Source organism: Alligator sinensis, unplaced genomic scaffold (assembly GCF_000455745.1).
Source record: "Alligator sinensis unplaced genomic scaffold, ASM45574v1 scaffold428_1, whole genome shotgun sequence".
Taxonomy (NCBI): domain Eukaryota; kingdom Metazoa; phylum Chordata; order Crocodylia; family Alligatoridae; genus Alligator; species Alligator sinensis.
This window is the reverse complement of record NW_005841919.1, coordinates 276152-297570: the sequence shown is the minus strand read 5'-3', so window position 1 is coordinate 297570 and position 21419 is coordinate 276152. Positions and strand designations below refer to the sequence as shown.

Genomic DNA, 21419 nt, shown 5'->3' with positions numbered 1-21419 from the left:
CACATTACCTTCAGTTCCTGCATCCATGCTGTTAAACTTAGTTAAACAGAAAACTAATGTTTTTTTAATGCAACAAAAATTAACGTTATCACAAATACAGTAAAAGCTGCCTTAACTGGCACCTTACAAGCTGGCATGCTCTATTAACCAGCATGCCAGCTTGCAAAGTGAAAGTGAAACTGGAAGTGCCCACTGTGGCACTTCTGGTTTCACCGAGCCCCCACGGCCCAGGCCAAAGCAGCCTGCACTGCCGAGTCCCCACGGCCTGGGGCATAGAAGGCTGTGCGAGGCCCGCCTCCCTGTCCCATGGGGCCTGACGGAGAGGCAGCAATGCCCTGGATGCGACGGGAGAAGCAGCGACCCAAACAGGCAAAGACGCCTGTTCGGGCCTCTCTATTAACCGGCATATTATGTTATCTGGCACCCCCCATTCCCCATGGGTGCCAGATAACAAAGCTTTTGCTGCTGTATTGATATTTTTATAAGTAACTTGGCCTTCAAGCTTAAAGACAAGATGACAAGCTACTCTCTCCTCCACCCCTTTCCATGTTCCCAGCATCTGGACTAAAATGTGCCTGGCCAAACTTAAGTCATGCCTCCCAACTAGGTAACTACCATATCATACAAGTTATGAATTTGTCCCAATTTAGTGTTTATGGGAACTCGCTGAACAAAGTTTTACTTGCAACAGGCTTAATTTCCATCTATTGCTCTCATTACTACAATTCTAAAACACAATACCAGTAGCAGGAGCAGCTGAGTGACAACACTTTTCAAATGTATAGCACCAATTTAGACATTGAAAATTGATTTAGAATATTTCTTTAAATATTGGACCGACATTTTAAAGTACAGAAAAACAGGACTCAATTAAGGTGTCACACAGATCAACATTAAATTTAGGAAGGGGAAAAAAAAAAGTCTCATTTTCCTCCCCTTTTTAAAACTTCTCTCGCACACATGCCCATAACCTCCAATCTGGCTCCAGGCCTGTGAAGGACTTGCCCTGAGAGTAACTGCAATGTATGTTTTATTTATACCATTTCAAAACCAAACATAAGCTATATAAACAAACAGAATTTATTGAGGGGAACAAACGTGTTGCTGATCTGTACAGAGGGGATGGGAAAGAAGAAACAGATGAAACACAAAAATGTATTAAAGGGTTACACTCTTAAAAACAGATTCACATCCTACATTTTAAGCAGCCCCACATTCATTTTGTATTTTCATTCTTGGTTTTATAATTTTTTTTTCTTTTCTGCATGCAAAGCATAAAAACTAAGGTGGCACCTTCCTTCATGCCAAGCATGTTGAAAACTTGGTACAGGAGTCTATTGAAGCAGAGACCAATCAGAATATAGAAATGTGCACATCCAAGGAATACAAGCTATAATAAAGGTACAATATTTAATCTGATCATTCTTTAGTTTTATAGACACTGCCATGTCCAACTTTGACACTTCTTTAAAAAAAATTAGGCACAGGATCTCAGTTTGTCTCTCTCAGTACCCCAGGTAAAGGGATTTTTTTTTCCTTAGTTAATTGCAGGAAATCTAGATTGGAGAAGTGGGTTTTACATTTCATTTTGAAGGCTGAGAGATTTACAGTCATTCTGATGTGTTCCAGGAAATGAGTCTCACGGTTGTGGGCTAACTGAAGAAAAAGCTTTCACCAGCATTCACTCCTCCTAGCCTACAATTCCACTGCCCTAGCCGAATGCAATAGTCACAATTATGGTGACTTGCTCCCTCAGGCCATATTAAAGACCATACCCAAAGCCTTGAATTTCCCTGGGTATTCTACAGGGAGGCAATGCAATGAACAGTTTCAGTTTCAGGGTGATGTGCTTTTAGCACATCATGTTCTAAATAAACAAATTAAATAAATAATTAAAGCATTGCAGCATCTCCTGTATCAGTACCCACGCCTCAAAATGGCAGTGGGGGCACCTGAACTAAAGCTCATTCAACAAGCTTGAGTTCAAGCGCCCATGCCATCATTTTGAAGCGTAGGGATGCCAATACATGAGATGCAAAGGCTGGCTGGAGTGCAATACTTACCATGCTCCAGCAGAATCTATCAATCAAGTCTGTTCTGATGCACTATAATTACAGCACAAAGCAGCCTCCCAGTACACCTACATGCACCCTCACATTGGAGATAGTAAATGAAATGCACATTAGAAAGTGTCTTAATGCGCATGTAGACACACCCAGGTAGTATATGCACTATCAAATCCTGCTTCTGTCCAGCCCACTCCAATTAGACAAAGCAGGATTACTGTGAAGAGGCTAGTGAGCCATCCTCCCCCAGAGACAAAGAACATATGCTCTCTCTCCTAGCTGATTTACTTTCTGGAAAGAGCTGGGGGCAAATGCAGTCTCCTTCCTAATAAGAGACCTTCTCTATCTTCCAAAGAAAGGAAAAGCAAGGAAGTCACCCCCTTGCAGAAGAGAACTTCTGTTCGAGCACTCGTGGTGCTCCGGCCAGGTCCCTGAAGACTGGAGAAGGGCCAATGTGATGCCCATTTTCAAGAAAGGGAGAAGGGATGAGCCGGGTAACTTTAGGCCAGTCAGTCTTACCTCTATTCCTGGGAAAATGCTAGAGAAAATAATCAAGGAACACATTTGTGCAGGCCCAGCAGGGGAAACGATGCTGAGGGGAAACCAGCACGGGTTTGTCACAGGTAGATCCTGCCTGACAAACCTTGTAGCCTTCTATGACCAGGTCACACGCTGCCTGGACACGGGAGCCAAGGCTGATGTCATCTTCCTGGACTTTAGGAAAGCCTTTACTGTTTCATACCCTATCCTCATTGGGAAGCTAGCGGACTGTGGAGTGGATGCCTACACGGTCAGGTGGGTGGCCAACTGGCTTAGGGACCGCACCCAGAGAACGGTGGTGAATGGTTCCTTCTCGGCCAGGAGGCAGATGGGCAGTGGGGTCCCGCAGGGTTCGGTCCTTGGACCGATATTATTCAATATCTTCATCAGCAATTTGGACAAGGGCATGGAGAGCACCCTCTCCAAGTTCCCTGATGATACCAAGTTATGGGGCAAAGTTAGTACACCGGAGGGCAGGGAGCAGATTCAGGCTGACCTGGACAGGTTGGATCCATGGGCAGAGAGAAATAGGATGCAAATTAATAAAGATAAATGTAAAGTACTCCACCTGGGAAGGAGGAATCCCCAGCACACCAATAGGTTGGGGAGTGTCCTTCTCAGCAGCTTGGAGACAGAAAGGGATCTTGGAGTCATAATTCACTCCAAGATGAGCAGTGTAACGAGGCCATCAACAAGGCCAATCGCACCTTGTCGTGCATTAGCAGGTGCATGACTAATAGAACAAAGGAGGTGATGCTCCCCATCTATGCAGCACTGGTCAGGCCGCAGTTGGAGTACTGTGTCCAGTTTTGGGCGCTGCACTTCAAGAGGGACGCAGGGAAGCTCGAGAGGGTCCAGAGAAGGGCCACTCACATGATTAGTGGCCTTCGTGATAGACCCTACAGGGGGGGGGTTGAGAGAGCTGAATCTCTTTAGCCTTCACAAGAGACAGCAGAGGGGAGATCTTGTGGCCGCCTATACATTTATTAGGGGAGGTCAATAGGGAATAGGGGACGTACCTTTTACTAAGGCAGCCCGTGGCGTGACTAGGAATAACGGGTGTAAACTAGTTGAGAGTAGATTTAGGGTAGATATTAAGAAGAAATTTTTCACAGTAAGGGTGGCCAGGATCTGGAATGGGCTTCCAAGAGAGGTGGTGCCATCACCTAGCTGGGAGGGCTGCAAGAGGAGGCTGGACAGTCACCTGGCTGGGGTCATCTGACCTCAGTCCTCTTTCCTGCCAGGGGCCGGGGGGGGGGGGTCGGACACGATGATCCATTGTAGTCCCTTCCGTCTCTACAATTTATGAATCTATGAAGACTTTAACTAGGGGTACGCAACCCCCAGCATGGTAGCCAAAGCATGGCACGCAAAGACATTTTGCTTGGCATGTGCATCTCAGGGTAGACTGCAAGGAACGGGCTGGTGCTACCCTGCCACAACAAGTATCGGGCCTCTCATGATTCCCCCGCCATCCGCCCCAGCACACCAACATCTTACAAACTGAGGTTGCAGGTGTTTTTGTCACTCTGCCCAAAAATGTTGCTGACCCCTGCCTTAAACCAAATTCTCAGAAAAGAGAGCCTGCCAGCCACAAAGGCTGCATCTTATTTCACTCCACAAGCATGCACATTTAATATTTTTCCAGCATAACTGAACTCAATTTTATTAATACAAAACAAGAACAAATCTTTTTTTTAAAGTTTCCTTAATGGATTACTTATCTGAGTAGACAAAAGAATATCACAATAGAAGAGGACACAATGCTATATAATTAACTCTGATTCTGTTATCACACACCAGAATAAAGTGTGTGTGGCAGGACAACACAGAACTTTTAGCTCCATTCATCATTGAATGTTAACAGTGAACAATATGAAGTCAATAGCAGAAAAGTACATAACAAAAAGCAAATGTCATCAAAAAAAATACTCAAAAGGGACTGCGCATCCAGGAAAAGAAAAAATAAAGATGCTTTAAACATTAATCAGCAGCTCTAGGTTTTCAACAGCACTTCTTCCACAGCAGGAAGAGCTTGTCAGGTTCGTTTTTTATTATAACTCTAAAGAGCTCATATGAAGTAGCTCCTGATTCCATCTTTAACAAACAAGCTAGCAAAACAACTAGCCAAAGGGTAAAGTCTGCAGAAGAGGAAAGTCCAGAATGGGCTTGTTGTGGAAGGGAAGAGGAAAAAAAATGGAGGCTGGAAACTCAGATGGTATTAGGGATATGAGATATTAGGGTGAAAAGAACAGAAGGCCCAAAAGCAATTCTAAAGAGTAAACCCATGATCCAGTTAGAGTTGACAAATAACATTAAACCTAAAAGCACATGTTAATGTGGTTTGTGTCATGTCATCAGAATCCTTCCATGGAGTTGCAGCTTTTCTATTTCTCAGGAGGAAGGATAAAGTGATGGATAAAATAGCTTCCAATACAGGATGCTTTCAGACATACAGCTTTGGTGAAATGTACTGTTATGTCCTAAAGAAAATCTAAGTGCCATAACTGGCACCATAGCAATGGCTGGCACCGATTCAGATTGTGCGCAACAAATGTATTCCCCTCTCAGACTCATTTTTCTAAAATACAGATAATGATGCATTGAGGAAGAACAAATCACTGAAATAAAAATATATACAAAATAACCCTGATTGCACAGACATCCACGAAAAGAGTAAACTGCCAAGAAGTCATTCTGGTCCTTTTCTTACAAGCATCTGGGCAAGCTGATTCTTAGGATCCAATTGTGATCTGCTATAGAGATTTAAATTTAGATTAAAATCACCATCAAGGTTACACTACTGTAACTACAATCAGAATGTAGGCCTTTACAAAGGGATGTAGTCCAAAAAGTTCCATATTACATTTGCAAGAACTGAACAGTTGTTACCAACTCAAGTGTTGAGAGAGATTTTTAGATTCATCTTTAAATATAATAAAAGTACTTTTGTAATAATGAGTTACTTATTTGATATTATGAGGTAATTCAGGCCCCCATGCCTCAGTATGCTGCTTCAACAGTCATGGAGCTCCAAGGGTCTGAAGGCATATTCAGGAGCAGCAGAGAGCCAACGTAAGTAGACTGGCCAGCCCCCAACCATATTATTCTGACACTGCAACACCAGGAATCTGGACTACAGCACATACCCTATAAGCTACTCTTCTGTGCTGTTCCTCTCATGAGACACAAAGAACTTTATCTCCAAAATTTCACTTTGTTTCGCTATCTTGTCAGCTATTTAAACCAAGGTAGTCAAACTCACCTAGGTCCCCTGGCTGTATCCCAACCAGGAGGCTGTTTACAGATGCAGACCATGGGAAGTTTTGCAGGCCATATCTGAACCCAGCACTGGTGGGGCAAGTGGTGATGGCAACAGCACAGATGTTAACTTAGGCACTGCTCATCCCACACCCAAATTCCCAGCCCTCTAGGAACCCCACAGGGTGGCTGAAGTAATTCTGTATGCCCAATCTGGCTTGTGGGCCAGTTGTCTTGACACCCCAATTTAAACAACAGTCACAACATGCTGCAAGGGCACTAGATAATGCTCGTGATTACTGTTTGCAATTCCAACCTTTTGTTTCATTTAAGAAGATCCTTTGGTATCATTAAAAAAATCCTGTTTTAATCATACAATTCTCTTAATCAATTCAGCGATTCACAACCCATCCACTGGACTGATTTGACACTTGTTTTTAAGTATCTTAAAATCCCTCTCCCATCTACAGGTCTTCCCCAAAATATTATGAACAGGAATATTTAAAAAAATCCTTAGCAGAGTTAAGGAAGGACTTTTAGTAGAGCAATGCAATAAGTTATGACCTAAGGTTCCACGACAGCTGGAAAAGGAAGATCAATTAGCACAGGGGAAAGAAGCCTGAGGCTTTGGTCTACATTAGACTCTTTTGTTCCATCTCTCTCAGTTACATGGCGGTTGGAACAGTGCAAGTGCTAAGTGCAGGCTGGGGTCAAATCACTGCCAGCAGCTCTGCCCTTTACCTTCACAGAGATAAAGACACTTAGGTTTGTTTAATACTAGTGTCCTGAAGATAGTCCTGGGGCACTATCTACTACAATGGTGGAAAATTTAGGGGGGAAAGAGCCGTCTAGCATAGACACTAATATAGCTTATTTCACCTGGTTTCAAAGTGATGCATAAATATTGCCTACAACAGGACTTGAAACCAAGGAAAATATAAACCTGAACGATGAACTAGCAATAGAATGAGCATTTATTCTTTTGGAGGAAAACAGTTCTTGCAGAAGACAAAGGTTTCCCTAGAGAACCTGAGTCAATAGTGCCTTCATGACTGAGAGGTTAAGCTGGTGTCTGTGACTAGTTACAGGGTAATAAGCACATCTACAACTAGAAGTATTTTTCCCCAAATAAAATAACTGTCAGCTTAAGGAAATGCTTCAATACCTGTAAAGGACCAAGTACATTTTTCTCCTATTTCCATTAGAATCACAGAAAGGAGACCTGCTGACCTATTTTTGAAAACAGAGTAGGTATCACATGAAAGAAAGCATTAAGTGGCCACTTGCTGCAATACCTGTAGTTCTGATATAGTAAAAAGCAATTAAATTTAGTCAATAAGGTGTAAATCTACCCTGCCTTTTGCTTTAATATGGCTTCATATGTACGAAGCTACAACATGCAACCAGTTCAAACTTTCTAATTTCATTTAAAGCAAATTACTCTAATGCCACAGCTGATTCAGTAAAACCCCTTTGACATTTTCATAGATCAAGATAAGCTTAATAAAAAAAGCCAAAAAACCCGAACAAACCACGTTTAATAAAAAATTAGACAAGTGTCAAACAGCATCAAACACCAGGACAAAAGCAGAGAGAACATACCTGTAGACCAGGTATATTTACACAATATTTGGATCCCCAGGATTTAGCCATGATTATTGTTACTAAAACCCGTTTTTTTAGCTGTACTGTTCTTGCTGTATTAGGAACAAGAGACTCCATGGAGGAAGACACTTTCTGCTAAAAGTAAGAGCTCATCTAAGTTTATCCCAACTACAGAGTTGGTCCAACAAAAGATGTCAATCGCCCTAAGAAACCTTGCCTTGTAACATCAAGAGCAGCAGAGCAGAGCACCCGTTAACCAAAACAGAAGTGTGCTTTTTCCCAAGGACCTTAAAATCAAAATGAAGAAAAATAAAATAAAATAAAAAGATGGCTGCCTATATTCTGAAATAACGAACCAGCCAGCAAACGCAGGGCACAGAACATGCTTTACTGACATCTGTCATGTGCGCAGTCCTTTGCACAACAGCTGTGCAAGGCACAAGGCCTCACAGCAAGAGCACAGGACCCGGATCCAGTTCCAGTTTTGCCAGAGCGTTTTCTACCCGACCACGGCCTCCTGCCCCTTGACAGGCGGCTCCACCTCGTGAGCTGTCAGCAGCACGGCAGCCACCCTGGGCCGGTGCCCCTGCACGCCGGGCTCTCCCCCTTCCGCTGCTGCGACTGTTGCCATTCCCGTGGAAATAAACCCCGGGAAAAGGCTCCTTTCCACAGACGCCCCCGCTGCCAGGAGCAGGGCTGCAAGGGCAGCGCAGGAGGCCGTCGACGGCAGCCCCCTGCCCAGACCAGTGCAGCAGGAGCTAGCACCAGTCTGTCTGACGGCCCCGCTCGCCAGAGGACACACTGCCGCGCAGGCAGCTCCCTCTGGCCCGGGGCGGACACGCGCGCACACAGGCCCGGGGCCCCCAAGCGCGTCTGAAACAGGCGGCGGGACGAAGACCCGCTGCAGCCCGCCCGGGAAGAAGCACGCGGCCAGCGTCACCATGGCGACCGGCCCGCGCACAGTCGGCCGCCCAGCTTCCCCCGGCCGCTGGCTGCCGGCACCGGAAGCCTATTTATAGCTTGGCCGGATACGTGTTTGCGTCACGGAGAGCTCCTCCCCGGTGCGTCAGTGCGCGGGGACGTAATGGGAACGTGACACGCACAGCGTGCTCTATTCATAGCCGGGGGAGAGGGAGCGGGCTCGGCGCTGGCGCTGAGGGTCGCGGCGTGGCCGGGGCGTGAGGGCAACCCCGGGCTCTGGCGTGACCGCGCGGCTGCTCCGGCATGTGATGGGACCGCCTGCGCCTCGGGACGGGGGTGGATTTGCCTCTCCTAATAGCTTTAAACATCAGCTGCACCGTGAGAGCCCCCCCGCAACACACACACGTGCAAGGGCCGTGGAGGAGGTTGTGAGAGGCGCGATGGTCACGGGGCTCCAGGTCTGGGAAATGAAGTGCAGGTTCCCCCACCACCACCACCCTACGAGCGACTTTACACGTGGGGGAAGCCTGCCTGTCGGCCCTGCAGGGTGATGGGGTCAAGTGAGCAGGGAGCTGTTGCTCACCAGATCGCTAGGAGGAGGCACCTGCTGAGAGTAGGGGATGGTTTAAAACCTAAACAGGGAAAGGACATATGTTACGTAATGCTTAGTTAAATTTGTGGAATTCATTGCCACAGGCGGTGGTGGAGGCAGAGAGCATAGCCAGGCTGAGGAAGGGCCTGGATACACTTCTGGATGGTAGATCTCTTAATGGCTACTGAGCAGAACGGTTGGAAATGTTTTCTCTGGCATCTCTAAACCTATAATGGTGGATGCCAGGGAGGATACCAAATGGGAGATGGATCACTAGAGATACCCGATTCAATACTCTCCTTCTGGAGCAGGGGTGGCCAGAGTTACTCACCCTGGGAGCCACATCCGATCCAGCACAGAAAGTTGGGGGTGGGGAGGGGTGCTGAGTGACTGGGAGTGGAAGTGACCACCCCCTCTCTGCATTGCTAGGCCACTCCAGCTTTCCCCGTGGGGAGCATGCCCTGGGGCAAGCAACCCGGTGCCTGAGCCGGCAGTCTCCAAGGGAGAGGAGGAGGGTGGGCTCCCTGTGGGGAAAGTCAAAGCAGCAGGAGATGCCAGGCTGCTCTGTCCCTTGGAGCCACTTTGGGGAGAACTGAGCGGGGCTTCAGCCAATTTCCAGAGAGCCACAAGTACCGTGCCAGCAAGCTGCATGTGGCTTGTGAGCTGCAGTTTGGCCACCTATGCTCTATAGCAACCATTTGTGCTGCTGTCAGAGACAGATTACTGCACTAGATGGACTGCTGGTCTGACCCAGTATGACACTTCTTATGTTCTTAACCTCTGTGCAGAGCAAGGTCTCTCTGATTCTTATATGGACCCAGAGCCAGCCTTAAGGAAAATGATGCCCTGAACTCACTTGTATCTTGATGCCTTCCCCCAGCACTCCCCTGAAGTCAGCGGTGCTGCTGAAGGCAGGGGTGCAGGGAACAGTCCGTCAGGGAGGCAGAGCGGCATGGTGCATCATGCAGGTGGACAGGTAGGCACCACTGCTGCCAACTATGCTGCCCAGCCTGGCTCCTGAGCAGCAGCTGGAGGCAGTGGGTGGGATGGGATGGGCACCACTCCTCCTGCCTGGAGCAAGGATTGATGGGGTAGAGGGAGCACTGCTGTGACCACAGGCTACTCACATGTACACATGTGTATGGTACCTGCTCCCCTTGACCACAGTACCCTGGGCATTCACCCACCCCTAAAGCTGGCTGTCTAGACTCCTGACATCAGCCTTTGGGAAGCTCCCTGTTTATATATGCATCTCAAGGGCTCAGTGATTCTCAGTGGTAGACTGGAGCCCTGAGAGGCAATGACGGCTGGTTTCTGTTCTCGTTTCCATACCAGTGGTTTGTTAGCCCTATGGTTGGTGTGTTTGATATGGCTATATTTTAAGTAGCCTTTGAGAAGTGGGGAGGGCAGTGCTGTAACTACCAGCAGGACACCCAGTTCTCTCAAGGAACTTTGCACCCTTACATCTAAGTGCTGGGCTTTGAAACTTTAAGAAAATGGTCCCTCTTGGAGGCTCCCCCTGGCCAGCAGAGTAGTGACCTAGGAAACACCTCCAAGTGACACCAACCTTCAACTTCTTCCTGGGGTAATTCCTTTCCAGGCTGTTAGTCTGGGGAGTTGCTGCCACCTGTTCCTCAGTCTCTGCTTCTATCACGTGGTTTATCAGCTGTGTGGCTGCTATTTGGGCAGGACTCCAAGCCCACAGTCACTGTCACAGGCCCTACTTGTACCACTTCCAAAAATCCTCTGATGCCTAAGAATCACCAGCCTTTGGGTGTCCCTCATGTCAGCACAAGACAGCAACAGGCTGGCATAGGCCCCACACGGTATCTCTGTCTGGCAGCTAAGTAGGGCTGCCACTATTTGGCTGATTCGAGACCCAGGAATGAAGGGGCTTATCAACATTTCCAATTTGGGAAAAGGCTATCTTCAAACCCAAACTGGGCTTATCTTTTCTCATGTAGCATAATGAGATCATTGTAAAGTATTGTCATACATCCACAATGAAAACTTCAATACGAATATTTTTAAATGTTTTCTGGTAAAACAGACTCCTTCCCTAGGGAGTGACACAGTCAATGTTTAGTCCTGCTTTCTCCTGTCTTTTATGAATGGCACCCCAGCTCATGATGATTTATAGTGCGTCTATTATCTGCTAGGAGGTGCAGTGGCTAAGTGGTTAAGGGATTTTGCTATAGCTTCAGAAGCACAAGTTTGAGCCCTGAACCTGTTGAAAGCTGTTCCTAGTCAGTCCAGATGTAAATGTTACCTGGTTAATCAAGGCTAGGGAGTCAAGTGGCTAGATGTGAGCCAGTGACACACAAACCATATGCCTATGGAGAATGGTGTTCCTTAGCCACACTACCTAGTGAGTCATCTTTGACCTATATTTAATCAGCCTTTAGTTGCCCAAGGAAGGGTACTAGATGGGTTTGTAGAGCCTGGTCCTGGCTACTCTAGCTTCACTGTTATTGGTAGCTGAGTTATGTGGCTCAAACATACTCAAATATGCAAAGGCAGGTGGTAGCAAGTATCAGTGTTGCTGGCCCAAGTCTACAGGTACCATGTCAGGCCCTAAAATCATGGCTTAAAAATGCATTTTAAAATATACAGTACATTTTGGATATGTATTACTTGCTTTCTGAGCCTTTTTTACTTGATTAATGTTTTACAGCTTTTCTGTGCATCCAAATATATTTAAAACAAAAACTCAAAATCATACTTATCTCTTGATTCAGCATTTAGAACTATAAATGCCAATCATAGTGAATCTCATAAAACTGCAAGAGAAATCTCTCAATAATTATCTTCTCTATTCACTTCATGTATTGAAAAAATTAAAAAGTTAATTTTTCAGTTTTTTTTAAAGCTCCTTATTAACATTAAAGAGCCAGGAAGAATAGGAACGGGTATATTTTATGCCTTCATCCTAACAATTTGTTCAGGATTGTTTTACTACAGTAGGAAATAAATTATTGTTGTCTTTTTAAATGTATTGTGTCCCATATAAAAATGGGCAAAGATATTTCATCACCACAGGTCTAAAACTAGATTAATGATACTGGTGTTAGCAGTGTTAATTGTTGAGACTGACTTCTGCATCTCTTCCACAGTTCTCAAAATAACTCACAAGAACCATTCATTCTTCAAAGCCAGATGGAATATAGTGTATCTTACATTTTGAATGCGCTAAAGGAAGCACAAGCAGACACCTCCCTCTCCACCAGCCTAGTATCAGTATGTTATTTAAGTGTCCTTCTGAGCCCAGGACATTTGAACCAATAAACTGTTTAGTTCAAGAGAGGACACCTGCAACTGCAAGCAAAAGTACAGAGCTATAGTCATTTATATATATATTTAAGGGGTCTATCTTCAGTAAAATCTTAATAAGAACTGTAAAACCAAAAAGACAAAAAAATGTGCGCCCATTTTCCGGATAAAAGCATGGAACATATATCTAAACTAAACCCAAGTTCTGTCAAAAAAATATGCCAATGCAGCCTGCACAGGTGGTGCTGCATGGACTTCAGTGGAACTCCATGCAGATAAAGGAGGCGACTTCAATTTGCACTTTTGAAATATGGGGAATTTTTTTATAAAATATCCCACGCATTAGGTAACCTACCTGAGAATACTGCACTCTTGGCATCTTTGACCGTAATGAACATTATTCTACTTCATTTTCATTAAACAAGCTCTTCCATTTCTTGTCTGTCCTTTGAATGGCCAAGAAAGAAATGTTTCCTTTTAGTCTCATGTCATCTCCTAGTTCTAAGTAACACTTGCATTTGTATGGGTTAACACAAAGGGATGGAGCATTATCTACACTACAACATCTTACCAACATTGTAACCTGGTAGATGATACAATGATAAGCACAATTTGTCCTGGTCCTTATTGACCACTAGAGGGGAGTCTAAGGTTCACCTCAACCAGCTAACACGTGTTAACATAATTAATTCATCATGTCTGCAGTTGGACTTTAAAATGTATCAGCTCATGTTTTATTTTGTTTTGTTTTTTCATTATTGCAATCTAATTAAATTGTAGACTTTTAGTCTATTGTACAGTAGTAGTCTATTAGTAGTCACTTTTAGAACTGGAATTAAGTGAAGACACATGATTATGCCAACACTTTTTTCCACCTATATTGCAGCTATTCTGTATCTCATTTCTGATAAACTTCCATCTGGGTTCAGCATCCAGTACTGCATGGACGGGGATCTCTTTAACATCAACTGGTTACATTCAAGTCCAAGATACCAGTGCCTCCATTACTGATCTTCAGTATGCTGTCAATTGTGTCATGTGTGCCCACTGAGTTGACCAGTTCCAGTCACTCTTAATTACTTCTGCAAAGAATATAAAATGCTAGGACTTACTGTCAGCTTCACAAAAATCAAGCTCCTTACTGACCCACCCAAACCAACCATCTGCTCCTCCACATACTACAATTAGAGGGAAACCCTTGGAGAATGTTGAGAATTCTCTCTGCCTAGCCACCATTCCCAAAAAGAAAATACAGACTATGATATTCAATGCTGGATAAAATATGCCACTAATGCCTTTAGACATCCCTGAAACCATGTCTTGGACGATCGTGACATCAGACTGGAATCAAACTTCTCATCTACCAGGGTCTTGTCCTACCCTATTGTATGGGTGTGAAATTTGGATGATATATCAGAAGCTTTGGAAAATTACTATCAGCAATCTCTGTAAAATCCTCCATGTTGGCTGAAAGGACAGAAGACTCAATGCCAGCAACCACCACTAGCATTGAAACTATATTTATATGGTATCAGCTCTGTTGGACAGGGCGTGTCATAAGGATGCCTAACAAACCATCTTCCTAAACAGGTCTTATACTCCCAACTGACTGAAGCTCATCACTCTAGAGGTGGGCAAAAAAGAGGTTCAAGGACATCATGAAGGTCAATCTAAAGAAATGTGATACTAACATCAGTACATGGGAGATTCAAGCACTGACTTGTCCTAAAGTATGCCACAATGTACAAGGCATCAATCATTTCAAGAAAACTTGCCTCACAATGGAGGCACATAGTTGAGAGAGACAAAAGAAAGGAGCTATTATCCAACATCACTAGGATCTACTCCTTTGCAGAACTATTTACCACATCTGTAGTCAAACGTGCAAATTTTGGATTGGCCGCCTCGGTCATCTATGTACTCACCAATGTCTTCCCAGTTTACTGGAAGACTGTCATCCTCATATCAAAGGACTGCTGCTGCTGATTAGTTGTTATTATAAAAGCTATTTTTTTTTACATCCAACTATTGTTCACCTCCATGAATGCCGTGTGCCCCTGGAGGCTGGGGAGGGCACGGTGATCACCCACAGGCAGCGGTGGCGAGTGGGGAGCTCCTGCAGGTGGCCACAGCAGTATCGGCAGTGGGGAGTGGGGGTGGAGGGGTGGCAGGCACCAACCAGCAGTCCGTGACCACCCACAGACAATGGGGGACTACCTGCAGATGCCGCTGGTGGTGTTGGGGTGGGGTGGCAAGCAACAACCACAGTGGCAGCATTGGCAGTGCTTTTCGCAGGGGGTGCACCGTCCATCTCAGGGGGTGCATGTGCACCCCCTATGCATTGCCAATATTCACCTCCATTATCAAACATTAATTTTTGGGTGCCAGTACACATGCACAGGTGGGTGGGTGGGTGTGTGTGTGGGGGGATGTAATTAAAGTAGCTCTTGGGAGCTGCTGTAATTAAACCACCACAGTGTCTCATGTATTCAGCATCCTGAATTTCAAAATAGCAGTGAGGGCACTTTAACTAAAGCTCATTCGATGAGCTTCAGTTAAAGTACCTCTGCTGCCATTTTGAAATGTGAGACAGTGAATACACAAGACACTGCCATACACTAGAGCATTCTAATTAGAACACTCCAGCAGACTGGATTAATCGAGCACCCATAGTGTCAGCAAGCTTCAGAGAGAGTGAAAAAAGAGCAGAGCTTCTTTAAAAGGCCCTACGTTCAACTAGGGAAAGGGTTTGGGCTTCCAAATATTAGTATTTGTACTTCTAATGCTAATTGCTTATATTAAAACTGCTGATAGTAAGTTTCTTAAGTCTGATGATATTATTAACAATAGTAACGCATCACAAAGGAAATAGAAACAAATATATTTGACTATATGTAACTGAGCTGGTAAAGTTGAGAAATCTAAAAATGGTGCATACTTTGCATGCCTATCAACATAAATGGAAAATTAATGGAATTTGACTGAGTAGGTTGACTTTAAAAGAAACCTTCAGGTAATGTGGAGCCATCTAAAAATGTTTGTAATATGAAGAAGCAATTAAAAAGCCAATTGAATAGCTAGAAGGGAAGTGATCATGAAATTATATAATTTTTTAATAAAAGCCCATTTAGGATATTGTGTTCAGCTCTTGTCATTAGAAAGAAAACATAATGCTGGGAAGAAGTACAATGAATGATAAAAAGGTACTACTCATTGCTAAAATGTATGAACTGAGCAGGTTATAATTTCTTCATCTTAAATTCAGAAAAGCAGTATGGAAGCTCAACTGACTTACATAAAACTTTAAATGGTATAAATATTGTAAATGTAAGTTACTATTTTCATAAGAGCAAAGATTATAAAGCAGAAGGACATAATTGGAAAAGAGATCTAATTCAGAACAGATGTCAGGAAGTACTTTTTTCCCCAAACTGAGCCATAAATATGTGGAATGACTGGTGGGAAATTTTGTTAGGGTGAAAATACCAGAATTATTCACTAACTAAATCTCTGAAAGCATTAGGGAATCAAATTGCCAAAAATAGAGAGAGACTTGATAAAGAAAATTGCTTAAATTCTTAAGTATGTTTAGTGACTACTGTTTAAATGCAGCATGATAAAAAAACATTGCCTTTTCCCTTACAAAACATTTATATAAAATATAAATATATAAAAGATTATTTGGACCATCATTTTTGTTGCCTGATGATGTTCTTCCATCTCCTTTACACTGGATATTTGCTATCATTTTCATTAGTACATGCCCTGGGTACTTTTAAATACCCCTTGCAAATACACATATTAGCCTTTCCTTTTAAATAATTATAATTATTATATGATTATTACGACTTTGCTAACTTGGAAAAAAGAAGCAAACATGGATCTGCTTAACATTATTATTGTGAGTAGTCCATTGATTTCCGCAGCAGTATGGCAATTCCTGTATTAAATGTCTGTAAGCTGTGGGGGGAAAAACAGAAGTGGCAGAGATTATATCTTCCCACTCTTCTCTGCTATTATCTAGGTTTATAATCTGTGTATTTTGGCTGTCTGGCGGCTCTCAAGTTCCAATAGCCAAAAATGCTTTTTAAAAAAATCTGCATCTGAGAGGTTCTTAACACTTCTATTTTGATGCAGGGCTTGTCCCAAATGGCCACTGCCATTGTAACTCCAAGAATCAATTCTTGCAATCTGTACTTTATGGTGCTGTGCTTAAAGACAATTTAGAACATTGAGCTGGTGCAAAAAGTGGTGGCCAATATCTTATCACAGAATCATAGAGAAGTAGAACTGGAAGGGGCCTCCATAGGCCATCTAGTTCAACCCCCATCCCTAGCCAAACTATCCTATACAAAGCATAATCTAAACTCGACATAAGACTACCGTCAACCCTGATACAACACAGACCTAACACCCACAGAACCTGCCACTGATAAAATGGAAACCATGGCAGCCAATGTCCTGCTTCTATGAAATGTTGTCAATATAATCTCAAGAAATCACAGGTAGACTGCCACATCCCCCACTACAGAGGAAGGCAAAAACCCCCAAAGTCATGTCAGTGACCATGGGATAACATTCCTTCCTGATCCCAACTACGGTGATTGTTCTGACCCTTACACAGTACTTCTCCCAGAAAGCACTTACACTTCATGGTCTATCTAGTTCCTAGTTAAAGCATTGGTCTTCTCCTTTAAACCCCTAAATATTTGTGTTATTTAGTAGCATTAGAAACTGCTTCTCTCCATATGCGATTCTATGACAGTTGCAGTCAAATGGTACACAAATTTACACATGCCTTGTTTAAATGGGAGTGTACTGAGAGAAGCTATGAAACTCTCTCAGAAACTAAATTCCTTTTAGGTCTGACAAGTTTGGATTTTTTCACTTTTAGATTATGCCTCAAGATTCAGCTGTTTTTCTAAAGAGACCAGAGTAGTATCGCAGTGGTATCATCCTGTTTGGTAGTAACAGGAATGGCCATGGGTGACCAGTGCCACCTTAGTAGGGGGGGCACGTGCCCCACCCCCCAGCGGCCAACCGGAAGTGGCCGCAGCACTCCCAGAAATGGCTGCGGTGCTTCATCCGGCACTCTCACTCCTTGGCTGACACTTTCAAGGGGGGCACCGGTGCTCCTGCCTGCCGCACCACCCATCACCTAAGCAGGGAACACGGCCTGTCAGGGGGTACACCAGCGTTCTCAGGGGGTGCACATGCACCCCTGTGCACCCCCTACGCGTTGCCACTGGGAATGGCAGCAGTAGTCCTCCCTCCCCTACTAAGAGGCAGAAGTGCTAAGGGGACCCTCTCCCCCAATAATTCAATATCCAAAGTATATCTATTTGACAGGGTACAATCTTGTTACATTATAAAGTCCTCTGTTGTACTGGTACAGGGGTCTCCATCAGAAAGCAGTGAGTCCTGCTGTTAATGACTCATTGAGACCCATGGGTCAGTATATAACTAACAGTATCAAAGCTCTTGTCTCAGGCTCGCTACAGTTTTCAGCGGACTTCATGTAATGGTTCTATTCATGTTTTCAAGATTTTCTAGAACTTTTTTTTTTTTTTAAATGAAAGCTGAGATTCTCTACTCATCACATGACTCCAGGAGCTGGGGCCCAAGACTCAGGCCTGTAGTGCCTATAACTTCATCTGGCCTTGTACATGTGGTCCAGTGTAAGGAACTAGACATGGCTCATCCACTCACTTGTTATGTTTCTTAGTTGATTCAGAATCTCTTTATGAATTATTTAAAACTAAAGAAAGCTTTCTAAGGATGTAAAATTTCTCTAACATAATGTAATCAGTCACAGAGTCTACTTCTGATCATTAAGTTGTAAAAAACATGAAAAAGTATGGTAGGTACTTACATAAACTATTAATTTATTTAAATAAGAAAATGAGCGTGGACAGTTCAAGGGATCCTAAGTCTCATGCATTAATAATAAATAAGTGCTAATAGTACTTAGTTCTTATATAGCATATTTAATTCCTAAATTCCAAAGTCCCAATTTACAGATGGGGAACTGAAATCAGAACAAGAAAAGAGAGTCACATAGTAGGCTAATGACAAAGCAAGAAACAGAATCTAGGCTTCTTGACTCTCAACCCATTGCCTTTGCCACTGAATTGCACTGTCTCTTTGTAAGAATAACTATCACCCTGCCAAAACCAGAGTGAGTAGGAAATATGAATAGATGGCAACTAGGAGTATTAAAGAAAGTGAAACACGTATGAGGAGGAGCATGTTCAAAGAATTCAGACATATGACCCAATCCTACCATGGTATTCACAGTCCTTGCTTTCTGGGAGTTTCATCGGTTTGTAGATTTTTAAGACGCGAAGGGACCATTGGATGACTGGGTCTGACCTGCTATATAACACAGGCCATAAAATTTCACCCCACTAACCTTGTATTGAACATATTACTGTTGTCTAACTAAAGTGCACCTTCTAGAGATGCCTTCAGTCTTGTGTTCAAGGTATGACAAGCAGGAGAATCCCCTGCATCTGTTGGTAGTTGGTTCCAACATTTAATCACCTTTCAATGTTATCAAGTTCTGTCATATTTTTAAATTGAATTTTTCTGAATTCAGCTTTTGGCTATGATGTGCCCTTCTAACATAGATTTTAAAACCTCCCAATGCACAACGTTTTATCTGCAGAATTATTTAAACACTAAAATCACAGCACCTCTTGGTCGTCGCCTTAAGAAATTAAACAGACTGATCTCTTTCTTTCATCATAAGGCATTTTTTTTCGATGACTCCATTTTTGCATCTCTTTTTCATATCATCTCCAATTTTTCAACATCCCTCTAAGAAGGGGGATACCAGGACTGTACACACTATTCTGGTACCTGATATCTGCTGCATTAGAAAAGTAATGTTTCTTTCTTATTTCTACATACTAACCCCCTTCTTTATATTCAGACATTAAACAAGAATTAATAGTGAGTTGCTTGATGAGAAAGTTACTGATATACTTCAGATAAAACAAAGTATTCAGACCCCTTCAGTAGCAGTTGGAATCTTCTTTTCTCATCACCTTGAGCCCTTAATCTTCTCCAGGCTTAAGGAGCTGTTGACTATCCATTCTGGAAGAGAGGCAGACAGTTCAATGAATCAAACATAAAAGTAAAGACAGAAAACTAGGAAAGGAGAAAATGAAGATAAAGTACCAAAAAAGAGGGGAAGAATGTGGAAAGAAGAGGCAATAAATGAAGCAAAGTAAAAGGGAATTGAAAATACAGTTGAGAAATAATTATGAGTGAAATAGATGTGCTAATTAGGAAAATAATGAGAGTTTTTTATTTAATATGAATTCAGAGTTTTGCTAAGAAGCAAAAATATGTTAGGAAAAGTTTTAATTAAAAGTTGGTAAATTTGAGAAATTATCTTTGTGAGCATGAACAGAAAGTATCAGTCAGCCAGGAAGTCAAACCATTATGAATAAAGAAACAGAAGTGACTTTTTTTTTGTTAAAATGGCATGATACAATCAGGTTTTGTGTAATCCTCTGTCTACCTGGGTAAGCATCTCTGATAGGAAAAAGCGTCTCCTGGCCCTCTAAGAATAATGAAGAGCTGAATTAAGATTTATTAGGAAGAATGATAAAGTGAAAGGAGATGAACAAGTCACTTGATTAATAATTTGAAATAAGATAGAGCAAGTCAAGAATATTATAGACTGACAATTTATTTAAAATTAAAGATTAATTTGAGAAATTAAGGCTTCAAGGAAACAATGTCTATGTGGAAAGAATAGGAAAGGAAAACTTAAAAGTGATCACTATGATCTTCATAAATATTATTTTATTGGTTATAAGGTTAAAAAATGAGTACCATCTACTTAGGTTTGAACAGCAGCACCCTCCCCCTGATAGCAACTACTTCATTAAAGAAATAACCAGACTAATTTAAAAAACTGTTTTGTAAACAGTAGTCTTTTTAGTAGTTTTCCCAGGCCAAGATAAGATCTAGCTTTCTCTTTTTATTTATTTTTAGTGGACTCCATCAACTAAGATTGTGCTTTTGTGAGGAGTTCTGTGTATTTCAGGCATGAACAGCCAACATTCTCCACCATTAATAGTTCAAAACTGTGTCATTATTGAATAATTAATTTACTTGAATTAAGATGTCTCTGAATCCTTCTTCATCTCCTTATTTAATAATCTGCTATCCTTGCATGTCTGAGTCTCGTCTGGTTCTGACCTCTCCCATTCGTAATCAGTTCTTATGTGGGTAGTGGGAATTACAATCCCAACAGCATCTCCTGATAATATAATCAGTTTGGTTTGTGGGTTTGTTCGAAACGGGAGTTGTTCCTTTGCTTCCGTACTTTAAGTTTTGGATCTACACAAACAAGAAAGAATTGTCCGTTGTCTTAAAAGTCAGGCAGAGTGGACAGACTAAGTCAATTCAGGAATATTCAAACCTCCCCTTCTGTGGTATCCCAGAATTCCAGGGCAATTGCAACAATTGGTGGAGTTTTTCTATGTGAAATCAGAGCCATTGTGTGCACGGCATTCAGAACATATTTATAATCATAAACCCTTGGTTGAAATCATCTGAATCTTTCACAAATATTTTGGCACAAATTTCCTGTGCCTGGTCTCAGTCCAAAGATTATTTTCAAAATTTGAGGAAAAAAAAACACATAACCATTTCTAAGCTATTTGTGGATGAAGATATATACTTGTACACTTTAAAGTTTATGTGGCTAAAAGGACCAGATTAAGATTATTTTGTGTCATAGGCCCACCACAGCATGGATTTTGGCCTTCACAGCACTGTCCTTGCACCATGGCCACCCTCTTCTTTGGAGTGGCAGTGAGGTAAATTCGTTGTGGAGACACTTATTCCAGCCTCAGGAAAGCAGAGGTGGCAAGACGGAAGTGCTCAGTACTCAGCAGCTAGAGCAGGGCAGGCAAAATACAACTTGCGGGCCAGATACAGCCCACCAAGGGATTTTATCCAGTCCATGGCGTGTCCCTTGGCCCAGAGGCAGCCCAGGCCATGGTGCATGCAGTCAGTCCTGCCACCCCCAGGTACATGGCAGGGCAAGGATAGTGCGGCAGCTGAACTGGGCTTCCTGGCAGCCCCCGCAGCAGCAGTTTACTCTGCCCAGGTAGCACTGCCATCCTGCGCTCACCGCCAGGAAT

The 21419-nt window shown here is 43.0% G+C and overlaps 2 long non-coding RNA genes across 5 annotated transcripts in view; one reads left to right on the top strand and one right to left on the bottom strand.

Annotated features, from left to right (window-relative positions):
* Window positions 1-8599: 8599 nt before the first annotated feature.
* Window positions 8600-14391, top strand: LOC102384839. 4 transcript variants are annotated; one of them, XR_323260.3, is made up of 3 exons: window positions 8600-8851; window positions 9774-9961; window positions 13142-14391. It is a non-coding gene; the product is annotated as an uncharacterized LOC102384839 (long non-coding RNA). The 4 variants fall into 4 exon arrangements; XR_003092913.1 differs by lacking the exon at window positions 13142-14391 and adding an exon at window positions 12099-13130 and having other exon boundaries at window positions 8600-8771; XR_003092914.1 differs by lacking the exon at window positions 13142-14391 and adding an exon at window positions 12099-13130 and having other exon boundaries at window positions 9866-9961.
* A 3840-nt stretch (window positions 14392-18231) lies between these two features.
* The window catches only part of LOC112549495, a 4856-nt gene continuing 1668 nt past the window's right edge, over window positions 18232-21419 (bottom strand). Inside the window, exons 2-3 of the long non-coding RNA XR_003092916.1 lie at window positions 20383-20610; window positions 18232-19353 (exon numbers count right to left, since the gene is read on the bottom strand). This is a non-coding gene — a long non-coding RNA (uncharacterized LOC112549495). The remainder of the gene's footprint in view (window positions 19354-20382; window positions 20611-21419) is intronic.